The 13,262-nt window shown below is 50.1% G+C and overlaps 1 protein-coding gene across 4 annotated transcripts in view; it reads right to left on the reverse strand.

Annotated features, from left to right (window-relative positions):
• Positions 1-13,262, reverse strand: part of HIPK2 (homeodomain interacting protein kinase 2) — a 179,061-nt gene that overhangs the window by 106,964 nt on the left and 58,835 nt on the right. The gene's annotated exons all lie outside the window — the stretch shown is intronic.

Consider the following 13,262-nt stretch of genomic DNA (forward strand, 5'->3'; position numbering starts at 1 on the left):
AGGCCGTGAGGCTGAACACGATGCTTCAGACTTGACAAAGATGTTCACGGTTCCCAAAGCCCTCATCTGGACGTCGCCTCTTACCCAGTGACCTGCGGAAACACCACGTCAGAGGGGGGACGGCTTATCCCGAGTCACACAGCTGGTCGGACGCCGAGACCCAGGTCTCCGTCCCGCTTCCCTAGACACGCTGAGGGTGGCAGGTCATGCACGCTCACTGAACAAGGTTGACAACATCGGCCTTGGTTCTCTCAAAGGGTCTGAGAGCCAGACCCCAGCCCCAAGAAGTGTGTAATTTCTTTGCTGGTCAAATGGATGAATGAATAACAAGACAGAGTACTCTCAATGCCAAATATTTAGAGGCGGGATACATCTTGTCTGGTTGTGGTGAATTTGGCACTTGAGTTTCCCAGAGAGTGTGGTGGGGCTGGATTTGGAGGCTGGGGGTGGGGTGGGGGCGGGGTGGGGGCAGAGTGGGAGGGCAGGGAAGGCATCCTAAGCCGAGGGTGCCACGCGGGCTGGGGCGGCTGGTGAGCAGGTAGGGCTGGTGCAGAGGCCGCGTGCGGAGAGACAGCGGAGGGGCAGGCTGGAGCCACCCGACAGGACTTGGAATCCCAGAATTTCCAATCCCAGGTCAGGATCCGGATGTAGGAGCTAGAGTGGGGAACAGAGGACCCAGCAGAGACTCAAGGAAAAAGCTTTAGGCAATGGCTTCTGGGAAAGAAAAGGGAAAGTTTGAGAGCAAAGAAGGACGATCCAAGGCTGCTCAGGACACTGCAGCGCAGCCCGAGGGCCCCGGGCAGGGCGAGGCGGCCTGGCAACAAGGTGGGTAGCCCTGAGCTCAGCCCTGCAGGCTCCCAGTCCCTGAAAACCCACGTCTTGAACTGGCTCCTCTGAGCCACAGAAGACACCGTGGGAGGACATTTACATGCTGTCGACCCTCTTACTTCCTCCAAAAAAACAAGTGAAAGCCCCTGTCTGTGGGGAAGGAAGGAAGGAACCTGGCTCTGTGCCCGGCATGTGGCCTTGGGCCGCAGCCCAATCACCGGGGGGTACGGCCCAGGTTGAGCTGCTGGGATCACTCCAGGGCACGGCCCCTCTCCAAGGCCCAGCACTTAGAACCAGGACAAGGTAACCCATTACATCCGAGATGGCAAACAGGTGCTCTCTATCTGGGGGATGGGGGGGAGGCAAAAGACCTTTCCCGCAAAACCCGCTACTTCTCTGCGGGAAGTATGAACATACCCTCAGGTGAGAGGCTTGCCACAGGGAAAACTACTGCAGGGAAAACCACACTGTGTCACACGTGGGTGTGCAGGCCACAGCCGTGACAAGGTAAGAACCAAGGGGAGGAGCCCTGGGCAGGGTAAGGTTGGAAGAACAAATTCCACTAATATTTAATCTTCTTTCTGGACTTCCAGAGTCCTGGCATGTCAGCAGTAACAGTTTGTCAATTCTGTTTCTAGTGGTCACTGTCCTTAACTTTTGGAGGACAAGTCCATGAACTAGACACGAAACAGCACATGAAGAAACTGCACGATATCAATGCTTCTGTCACCAGCAGCTGTTTATCCCCCAGGGCTGTTTTCGTAGATCCCCCGTCCGGTCGTTTCCAGAAATGACTGTTACCCTCCTGGCCATCCTGTGACAGGATGAACAAAGATATCTCTTTTACCCAAACGCAACATAACAAAACAAAAACAGGAAGAAAAATTAGGCACAGTAAGGCTTAAGGGTTTTTGACATTATCAACAATTTCCTCGGAGGCCTTTAGGAGTAAATAGATTTAAATTTTTTATAGTAAAAATATTTTGAAGTGGAATTTTATTTTTTTTAATGTAAAATTCTATGAGTTTTAGCCCAGGTATAGATTTGTGTCACCACCACCACATTCAGGATACAGAACAGTTCCATCGCCCTAAACCTCTCTGCGGCTGCCCAGGGTGAATGCTTGACTTTCACAGGGGAGGACATCGCCTGACTCTCTTGGTGCCAGCTCTATTTATATTCTGGGGGCTCACACTTAGTGCATTTTGATTGGCCAATATAAGTTCGAATTTACAAAAAGAAGAGGACTAGAAATCCTTTACTGGAGGTCAGAGGATGACAAAGAAGTGGCACCAACCGTTTGTTCGTCATGTTCTGGCCAAAGAACTTTTATTTTATGGCCAACATCTACGTAAACGAGGCTGCAGCCGGGGATGACACTTCCCCTGCCGTGAGGATTAGGAACAGGAAGGGGCTCTGACTGCAGCAACGCCACAGCCAGTCTACCTGCTACACACACCTCACACGCCCCGTACACACGGCCAACACACCCCAAAACATACACACACAGACCACACCCAACACATACACCCACACACCCCAGACACACATGCCAACACACATAGACCACACACACTGAGACACACATACAGACCACACATATACCACACTCCCCTGCACACCTACATTACACCCAACATACACAGCCCCCAAACACACATACTCCACACCTCACACACATACACCAACACACGCACCCCCCCCCACACACACACAGACGGTGCCCTCAGGGGAGCCTTTGAACAGGGTCTGTGGCATCACCCCAGTCCTGGCCCTTTGACCCTTGTGACATCCGTGGTGATGGGCGTGGGTGCAGGAAGTACTGGCAGGTGTCCACGGAAGCATCCCGGCACCCATTCCCACATTCTCCCGAGGCCCCTGTGCCCGGGCTGCAGGCCACAGGACTCCAGCGTCACTTCAGAGAGACACCAGCAGTAGCAGCAAGTCAAGAATGGTGCACCTGCCTCCCTTACCACACACTGTCCAAGTCTGTCCTCCTCCCTCCCGACTCCTGAAGAGACTTCGCTCCTCTCCCCACGTGCTAACCCCTTTGTTGTTGCACTGGACGCTGTCCCTTCCTGACACCAGAGGTGTCACCAACCTCACTCCCGACATCCAGGCACTTGTTCCTGCAGCATCTGCCGAGTGATGTGTCCCGTGCAGGACCTCTGGAAGAGGAATGAGGCACAACTCCAAGGAGCTTGGGAATAATCGGGATGTCAGGCTTACAGACAGCAGATGATGATACCAGACCAGATAAAATACAGGCTGCAGTGCACGCGTGTACCCTGGGCAGGGAGCAGGGGAGAGTGTGATGGTTATTGATGGTACAGCTGCAATGTGCCAGGCGCGGTATGGGCGCGTCACACGCATGTGGCTATCTCACTCAGTCCTTGTGACGACCTCACCAAATGCTTGTAGTTTTCCCTCTTAAGAGAAAAGAACAATGAGCCTCAGAGAGGTTTGGGAACTTGCCTAGAGTCACACAGCTATCAAGTAGCAGATCTACAATTCAAACTCAGGTCTGCCTGCCAAAGTATATTCATGATAATAAAAAAATGACAATGATGACAGCAGTAGCAGGTACAAAAAGAGCAGCTAACACTTACTGAGTGCTGACTATGTGCCAGGCACATGTTTAGCGCTTATGATTAGCCTGTTCTCTCCAGGAAAGCTTTGTTCATTGGGCTCGTATGTATGAAGACAAAGGTACGGGAATATGACCAGCATGTCTGCAAAGCCTCGAAAACCAGAAAAGCAGATTAGAGGTTACGCGGCCCAGAGGATGACACTGTTTTTATATCCTCAAGGTCACACAGTCAGGTCTTGCTGTGTTCGGTCCCTGCTTTACGCTGGGGAAGTCATTTCTAATTCTCTGAAAGGTATAATGGGACAAGACAGATGTTGGCCGATTTCAGGGAACTGATCTATTAGAAGCTGAGTCAGCTGTCTTCAAGCTTTAAATTTAAACCTTACAGGTGGAAAGACAAAATGGGAATAAACATTTTTGGTGAGAGGTGTGTGCTTTTCAAGAGGCTGATGGTGGGCCCCCGTTGAGCCAGGGCTCAGAGCTGCTGGACGCTGCGCGCCCGATACGCAGCCGGCAGTGAAAGCGCCTGCGAGAGAAGACGAGAAACCGGGCACGCGAGAGCCTCTGGGTTGTGACGGCGTGAGCTGCGCTGTAAAGCGTGAGGCCGCCGATATCACCCATTTGGTCAGTTAGTCATTCACTCGTCGCACAGATGAGCCTTGGGGAATGGTGGGTGCAACATCTATTAAGCAGGAAGGGAGAAGGCATGGGAGCAGAGTACCTGACCGCCACCTGCCTCCACTGTTCTGTGACAACCTTGTGTCTCCGGCACGCAGACCCCTCCTCTCTCGGCTGTTCTATCTCAGAGCCCAACCTGGCCCCACCTGTAGCTGGCGGGTGGCCAGCTCACACAGGAGGGTGGCGTGGAGGCAAGAGTCATGTCCAGCTTCAGATCCCAACTCCTCCGAAAACTAAATTTAGAGCTCTACTCTGAATTCTTAGCCTACAGTTTTTAAATTTGCCGTAATTTTATTCCCTTCCCATTTATAAATGCCACACATGCGATTACTGGAGAGGACAAAGAGTGATGCCCCAGGCACCCTGATGCGAGCCACACACCCCCAATTCAGCTGCACTGTGGGCTCAGGTCTGTGCACCGGGCATCACTTTGGTTTTCTGATTCAGAGCTGCCTCCGACCCTGCTCAAGCCCACTCAGTCCTGGCACAAGCTCAGCCCAAGCAAAGGCACAGGGGAGGCAATGCCCTCAAGGACAGCCCTCAACCACAGGGACCAGAGCCCCAGCCTCCTGCCCTCCCCAGCATGGTCCCGGGAGGCCTGGCAGGCACCCCAGAGGCAGATGGAGTCCTGCTGCCCAGAGCAGCCCGACCACGGCGCTTACTCCTCTTGGTCTTGTTCTCCCTCTTCCCTTATTCCTGCTTCCTGGGGTCATCTCCCACGTAGCCCACCTGCCCCCAGGCCCTTGCTTCTGGAGAAGTCCAAAGTAAGATGACTGCTTCCATAACATCACCATCTCAACCTCTGCCCAGGGACAAGGGCCACAGGCCCCCAGCCCCAGGAGCCCTGGGGTTTGCCTCGGTCATCCTCATTAAGACCCTGCAGGAGCCAGCAGTCAGTGGGGGCAGAGAGGAGAAAGGCAGCTCCTGGGTTGGCTCAGCAAGGCTGTGGTTGGGAGCCTGGGAGGGATGGGGAGGGCACCCCGTTTGCACTGGCTATGACACAGGAACCTGCTGCCACAGGCAGGCACCTAGGACTTCCAATAGGCAAAACAACTCCAGGTGACATGCGCTTTGCCTTCTCAGTGGCACGAGAGGTGTTCACGCAACGGAGACCAGGGTGGGCCAGGATGGTGGAGCTGGCACAGCCAGCCCCTGGGACGGCTCCTTCCACCACAGACAGGGCAGACACTGAACATCCAAGGGCACTTCTAGTCACATCTTGAAATCTTGGCACAAAACACAGCATATGGCACATCTTCGGAATTCAAAAAATTACTTGTTTGATGCATAAGTGAGGATTACAGCTCCAGACCCAGCCGTGGCTACAGGCAGAGTTCAGTAGCTCCTTAGCAGTAAGTGCTGTATCTACTGTAAATCATGCAAAAAGTAACATGCATTCACGTCTCCTCTGCTGTTTCCTGCTTTCTCACTCCTCCTACCCACCCACTCCTTGCCAGCTCACCAACCCACAAAACCTCTCCTCTTTCTGGATCTCTTGCCACCACTGGGGCATAAGGGTCTGACCACAAGTAATCTAGCAAATGGGCCCCACAGAGGGGCCACCAGGACAAAGATGCTGTCACTGGTGGCCTCACTCTCCAACCTTGACAGGGTACATGGTGCACCCCTGTGGGCTGCAACTGGAGCCTAAGCCATCGAAAGCAACAGTTCTCAAAGGATAAAAAAATATTAACAATAATTAAGAAGGAAGAAACTTTTGCAGGTGACAGATACGTTTATGGCATAGGCTGTGGTGGTTTCCAGAGTGTACACTTATCCCCAAACTCATCAAGTTGTAGACATTAAACATGTACAGCTTTTTGTGGATCAATCATACTTCAATAAAGTGATTAAAAAAAAATAATTTGCTACAGAGCTTGTCCAAGTGCATGTTGCCTGGCTCCATCCCCAGAATCTGTTCATTAGGTTTGTTTTGCAGCCCAGGAATCTCCATTTTTTAACAAGCACCCTGGGTGACTCTGGGGCAGGACAGTCCTTCGATCCCACTTTGAAAACTACTCGTCTTTACTTCAAGCCCAAGGGTGGTTTCAGGTCTACTGTCCGTCCTCAGGCTGGGGACATGTAGCTGGCAGCTCCATAGCAAGGCAGAAAACTGGGCCAAGTTTTCAGGGCATGAACATGCTTCTGCACCTGGGCCCTCAGTCTCTGGGGACGCTCAGGTAGGCTCACATGATCTGAGGAGTGTGTTTAATGTAGTTTAATTAGTCTTTGAATGTGTGCATGTGTGTCCTTGCACGTACGTGCATGCTTATTGCATGTGTCTGTATTTCTCCCTCCACATGGTGGGTACCTGTGTATGGGGGGGGGTCAAGTGTCAGCTTCTCTGTCAGCAAGGTTCTTACAGCACACCCATGTCTGCCTGTCACATATGGGCTTAAATTGTGTTACCTAGGATTGGGGGATAGGGGAAGCCTTATACACCGTTGGTGGGAATGTCAATTAGTGCAACCTCTATGGAAAATGGTATGGAGATTTCTCAAAGAGCTAAAAATAGAACTACCCTATGACCAGCAATCCCACTACTGGGTATCTACCCAAAGGAAGAGAAATCAATACATTTAAAAGATACACGCACTCATATGTTTATGACAGCACTGTTCACAATAGCAAAGATATGGGCCGGGCGCGGTGGCTCACGCCTGTAATCCTAGCACTCTGGGAGGCCGAGGTGGGCGGATCGTTTGAGCTCAGGAGTTCGAGACCAGCCTGAACAAGAGCGAGACCCCATCTCTACTAAAAAAATAGAAAGAAATGATATGGACAGCTAAAAATATATATAGAAAAAATTAGCCGGGCATGGTGGTGCATGCCTGTAGTCCCAGCTACTCGGGAGGCTGAGACAGGAGGATCGCTTGAGCTCAGGAGTTTGAGGTTGCTGTGAGCTAGGCTGACGCCACGGCACTCACTCTAGCCTGGGCAACAGAGTGAGACTCTGTCTCAAAAAAAAAAAAAAAAAAAAGATATGGAACCAACATAAGTGTCCATCATCAGCAGAGGACTGGCTAATGGAAGTGTGGTGTATGTACACAATAGAATAACTATTCAGCCATAAAAAAGAATGAAATCGTGTCTTTTGTAGCAACATGGATGGAAGTGGAGGCTGTTATCATAAGTGAAATACTTCAGACACAGAAGACAAACACTGCATGTTCTCACTCATAAGTGGAAGCTAAATAACATGTACGCATGGAAGCACAGTGTGGAACGATGGACAATGGGGACTCGGAGGGGTGGGGGTGGGAGGGGGAGGGTGATAGGAGCTTGTGTGACAGGAGGTTGCTTAGGAGGTACACATGTGGCACCAAAGGCCCTGACTTCACCTCCAGGCAATATATCAATGTAGCAAAATTGCACTTGTACCCCATCAATATATACAAATAAAAAATAAATGGAAAAAAATTGTGTTACCTGAGTCTCTCTGTGTGTGTGTAGGGGGCAATGGCAGCATCTGGGCAGAGATTTACTCAAATACACATAGAGCATCCCATTTCAATTATTTCATACTTATTAATAATTATTAAAAGCAAATTTTAATTTCAAGGTATTTCACCACACAGCTGAAGGTCCCAGAGACGAATAAGGGAAAACTAGAGATAACCTAAGAGCCCAGATAACTTAGGGATCACTTCTCTTCAGAAAAGAAGCTGCAACCCTAAAAGCTTTTACATGTATATTTATGACGGTCTCCCTGAGCAAAGAGATTGTCAGTGGGTTGAATATTTCACTTAATATCTTCAAGTGTGAACTAGAACCTTCTCCTGTTGTTTCTATTAGTAATAAATGACAAATTAATTTTAAAAGTTCATGCCTGCAATGCAGCTGCTTTCAGAGTTCCTCTTTTCAATCAAACCTAACTTCTAGTCAGTCACTTTTTATATGTTATAGTCTGCACAAGCTATGCAATTTTTGAAATGACTTATATTTATGGCTTTATAAAGCTATGCCCCTTTTTTTGAAGAGACTTGTATTTGCAGACCACAGTATGACATTTTGGAATATGCCCTGTTCCTTGTTGATGGGAAGATCACGGAGGGTTCCCAGTTTGGGCTAATGAGGCCAAGGTCAGCCCAGAGGAGAGAAGCCTGCTCCCTGGCCACAGACTGAACCACCTCTGGCCAACCTTCTCGTAAACATGGCCCTGCTCATAATGGTATCCAGATGGAAGAGAGTGGACAGCTCACGGCGGACGTTCTGCTGATCATGACTCGGTGAACACAGCCAGCTGTGGGCAGGGCCAGGACTGGAGCTCGGGTCTCTCATTTCCCTGTCCAGAGACTAGTACTTTGCAGCAGTGGTGGGATTTGAAACCAGGTCCTAAGAGACCAGAGCTTTAGAACTGTGCCTTAGAGAGCGCAAAGTCATTAAACAAAAGAAAGCAAAACAAACAAACAAAAAACTATTCCCTCTAAGTCAATTCTGCAATCAAAATACCAGAGAAGTTAAATGCACTAAGTGTCCACATTCATACCATGGGGGTGGGAGGGATCCCCCATTACAACCTAGGGCCTCTTCCCTTTATTCCTGAATAACGACAATTGTCTCCTAGCCTCTGGCTCTTCCCACAACTTTTTTTTTTCCATTCCAATTGCTTCATACCATCATTAATTTCATTAAATTACTTCTTTGTTGAAGAATTTACAATGGCTCCCAACACTGGCACTGTGACTAAATCCAAGCCCCTCAAGCCTGTATCCAACACTCTCCATTACCACACTTCACTCACCTAACCATTATTTTCCAACACAGGCCTTTGGCTCTGTCTCGGTTTCACTATCATTTCTCCCATCCTCCTTTATTTATTCCAGTCTTTGTCAACCCCAGTCCCCTGACCCCACCATACATTGACTTTAAGACCTACCTCAAGATTCCTTCACTATAGCTCTTGTTCTACAAACCCTATTCACCCACCTTGTAAAATCTTTCATTGCCTTTGAATTTCTTGAACTGGTTTTGGTCATGATTGTTTCTCTAGAATCTGGCGCATAGTAGGTTTGCAATAAATACCCGTTGAATGACCACACATTTACAGTATCAAAACATCAGAATTACACTCTAAGCAGTTGGTTTGTGTCTTCCATCTCCTCAAGGAGACTGTGACCTCCTCCAGCTTAGAGATAAGCCTTACCTTCTGTCCTCTAAGCAGGTATCTACCACAGGACGCTCACTGTGCCCTCAATGAATGTTTTATGAATTCAAACATTCAAGGCTCTCAAAAAAGTCTAGGTAAGAATATTTCAAATACCCTAGAGCAGAAACAAAAAATCTACATATTTTAATCACTATCCTTTGCCCGAATGACGTGTCTTTTTTTGTGTGTTTTTCCTGAGAACAGAGTTTAATATTTGGTCTTATTTTTAGTTTCCTGGTTCTGCTGATAGTGGAAATACCCCAGCACCAATTTATGCCTTGCTCCAAAAACAAAATCTGGCAGCGATGTGGAATTGAATAAGGAAATGGCAGGGACTTCCAAGGTGAGGTAACACAAGAAAACAGGGTTACCTGCAACTCAGTTCCTTTGGGTGTGAATACCTGAAAGGTGACACCATTAAGGAAATCCCTTTCTCCCCTGGAGCAGTGATTCTCAAAGAGTGGTCCTGAGACCACCAGCACTGTTCACCTCCAGTTCCTGGAGGCCAGTCTCTGGGGTGCTGGGGGGAGACTTTCTCCCAGGGTGCTCCCCTGGGGATCCTGATACAGCAGGCTTGGGGTGGAGATTTGTGAATGCAGCAGAAATCTGTTCTGAAATCTGTTCTTAACAAGCTCTCCTATGCACAATAAAGCTTGAGAACCAGCACAGCTGACAGTTAACTACATAACTGACCTTCAAGTTGGAAGGTCAAGTTGGAATGGGATACCCCTACATCAGACTCAAAAAAAAACTAAAAAAGCAGCCTTTGTTCCCTGAAAACACACCATCAGGCTTGCCTTGCAGAATACCAACAGCCACCTCAGCCAAGCAAATGCCTGATAGCTGGGAGAGCAGTTGGCTCTAGGGACACCACCTCCTTTTCCGAGTCCTCCAGGCCAAGGACAGCAGTATCTCTTTGTATCATACTGGTTCCACGTCTCCAGACAGGATGGTGGGAGGAGACACTTAATACAGTCTCATTTAAAATGACGGAGGGACATGTAAGTATTCTCCCCTTTGAAAGTGAGATGTCCCCAGTGGAAAATGTGCCCAGCTCAGATACAGGGAGCCCCTGGGGAAAAACATGCCCTGCAGGACGAAGGCCAAACCAGCAGGCCCTGCCAGAGGCTGGATTGCAGCATGTGCTGACTTCTCTCTCCTAGGCAGCTCAAACGTGCAGACGTTCTCTCCAGGTGCAGCTGTAAGCTTCTTCCTTCTGGGATATGGGCCATAACAATGGATAATTAAAGAGCTTTTCTTGTCCCCTTTCTCCTAATAAGAGGCGAAGGAATCTGGAAAATCAACTGGATAACTTGTGGACTGGAGTTGGCCGTCCCGCACGGCTAGGGCTAACAGAGACAGGGAGCCAAAGACCGCCCTCGAAAACTCGTGCTCATCTACACGGTGGCAAACCATCCCAGGGCTCAGATGAGGCCCGGGAGAAACAGCACACTGCCACCAATTTGGAAATAAAGCCTCATTTCAGGCAGAAGAGCCAGGCTGCCTTTCCTGTTGACTGTGCCCTTGAAACTAGAGCTGGGCGCAGAGAGGCTGACCACGAGGAACTAAAGGCCAAAGTGACCACGGAGACTGGGAAGAGGTCAACTTGCTTAGAATTTTAGCCAATGGTCATGTAAGAGGTAAAGCAAGGACTGGCACACCCACAGAGAACACCCTGTAGAGGGGCATGGGGGGACGGGCCTGATGGAGTGGAAGACAGAAGAGCACGCTAGCCTGCAACACCCCCGTGGGCATCTAAGGCTCGACCTTGCCCACAGAGACTGGAGAGGACCACTGGGAGCCCCCAGCACTCATGGCCAAACTTCTACCACAGCCTCCAGACCTCCTGAGCTAGGGTCCTCGATGTTGTGGCCTCGATCTCCCCAGGACCAGGCAAGAAGGAAAAATCTGCAGAGTCTGTTGGGGGTAGGGGAGTATCACGGAGTGTCACACAGGCACAAGAAAGTGAGAATACAAAAAGGCTCAAGAATCCCAAATTCAGCTTACTTGATTCATCAGGTTTTGCTCTAAGGATGCACTGCCTTTTAAATATAGTCCTTAAAAGTCTTTTTACAAGTTGCCATTTTAGTAAACTTTAACAACACTGGTATCTCTTGACTAAACAGCAATTCAGGTTAACTAAATAATAAAAGCCCAAACAGCCAAGTCAGGGGTGTTCACCCCAAATCCAGGCCAAGATCTAGAAAGAAATAGCCTTTGGCATGCAGCATTTACAAACCTAAATATAAAGTGACAACAGCAGCCTCCCATGTGCTGTGAGTGGAGAGCCCGCCACAGCACCGGCGACCCCTCAGGCGGGCTGCTAACCGGGATGGCGCCACCAGAGCTTGCAAAGAAGGCCAGGTCGCTCTCTGCAGAGAGCAGGTGCTGTCTGTACCTGGTGCCTGACTCCCCATCCTTCTGCTCTGGACACAGGAGGCTGCCCACCCTCTTGGGGGGTTGGGGAGGGGCCGGCCCTGGGCTCACTTCTTCCCTCCATTGGCTCTGATGAGAAACACCTGGCTCCAGGCCAGCAAAGCATTTCTTTAGAGCAGCAGGCGGGGACAGAGAGCAGACTGCATGGGCTTAGGAGCCAGCCAGCAGTACGTCCATCCCTCCCGGAGCCTGGCAGCAGAGCAGAAGCCACTGGAGACTTCCTGAGATGGGAGCTGCACACACATGGGAATTCAGAGGGAAAGGAATCGCTGGGGCAGGGCAGGGTGAAGAGGCTAGCAAATTGCTGCTCTAAGTCACAAAACGCTTCCTAAAGAAAGGGGCAAGAGGAAAAGAGAGGAGATGAAAGGAGACAGGGCGGAATGTGAGTGGGCACCTTGGGACGGGTGTGGAGTGGCTCTCCCAGGACCAGGGAAGGGGGCCTCGAGCCGGCAGGTTGAGGGATGGGATGGGAAGCGCAGACACTGGAGAGAGTGAGGCAATTTCTGACAGTTCTGCAGGCAGCCGGGCTGGGGCCAGCAACCAAGGGAAGCCAAGCAGAGAGGAAGCTGGCCAAGGTGTGAGCAACAGGTCAGCTGTGCCCACATGGCTCTAGCACACTTCCCAGCCTCTTTTCTGTGGACTTGAGAGAAGTGTCGAGAAGACACATCCACGAGGGGAGTGTCAGGGCAGAAGGTCTCAGGCAGAAATGAGTCTTGGGATGGGGGCCCACAAGTCAGCCCCTTAAATGTGTACGTGTTCTGTCTTCTCATGGTGGTTTCACTTTTGTTTCTTGCTAACTTCCATTTTCGCTGGACTGTTTGGTATTAACTCAGACATGACCCATCACTATTTCCATAAAACGGACCCCTGCTTCCCATTTCTATCAACTCTGTCCTGCGTACCTGCCACGGGCTGGCCACTGCATGAAGCACCTGAGCCCAGCATCGGATCACCCCAACAGGCCATGAGGCTGGTGAGAGGATTTCCTCCAGTTTATGGGTTAGGAAGTGAAGACACAGAGAAGTAAGGCCACTGGCCCAGGTCACACAGCTTAGTGAGCAGGGAGATCAGGTTCAACCTTGGATTTTCTTGACCCCAAAGCCAGCACTCTCATCTCAGCCCCGCGAAAGCAACGGTTCCCGACCCTGACTGCACAGTGGCGTCCCCAGGAACGCTGCTGGAGACTCCAGAAGGCAAAGGCCTTGTCTGCACCCCTGTACCTACTAGCACTCTGCCCGGCACGTGTCAGAAGTGCAATAACTGCTTGTCAAATGACTGAGCACATGAATGAATGAATGAGTACTTCATGCTTCCCTACCTGGGGCACCACAATTCTTCCACCATCCTGGCCCAAAGCTGGAAGTTGTCTCACCACTAGAGCAAACCGACTGGCACCAGACTATAGTCTCTCCCTTCCTGCAGCCCTTTTCCACATCGATGTACAAGGAATTATCTCAGAACGTCACTTTCATCCTGCTACCTTGTGTTCAAAGTTTCCAGGCTTTGCTGCAGGTTCAAGGGTACATTCCTTTGTCTGGTATTTAAGACACCCAAGAACCTGGTCCCAAGCCATCCTTTCGA

The sequence above is a fragment of the Eulemur rufifrons genome, chromosome 29 (assembly GCF_041146395.1).
Source record: "Eulemur rufifrons isolate Redbay chromosome 29, OSU_ERuf_1, whole genome shotgun sequence".
NCBI lineage: Eukaryota > Metazoa > Chordata > Mammalia > Primates > Lemuridae > Eulemur > Eulemur rufifrons.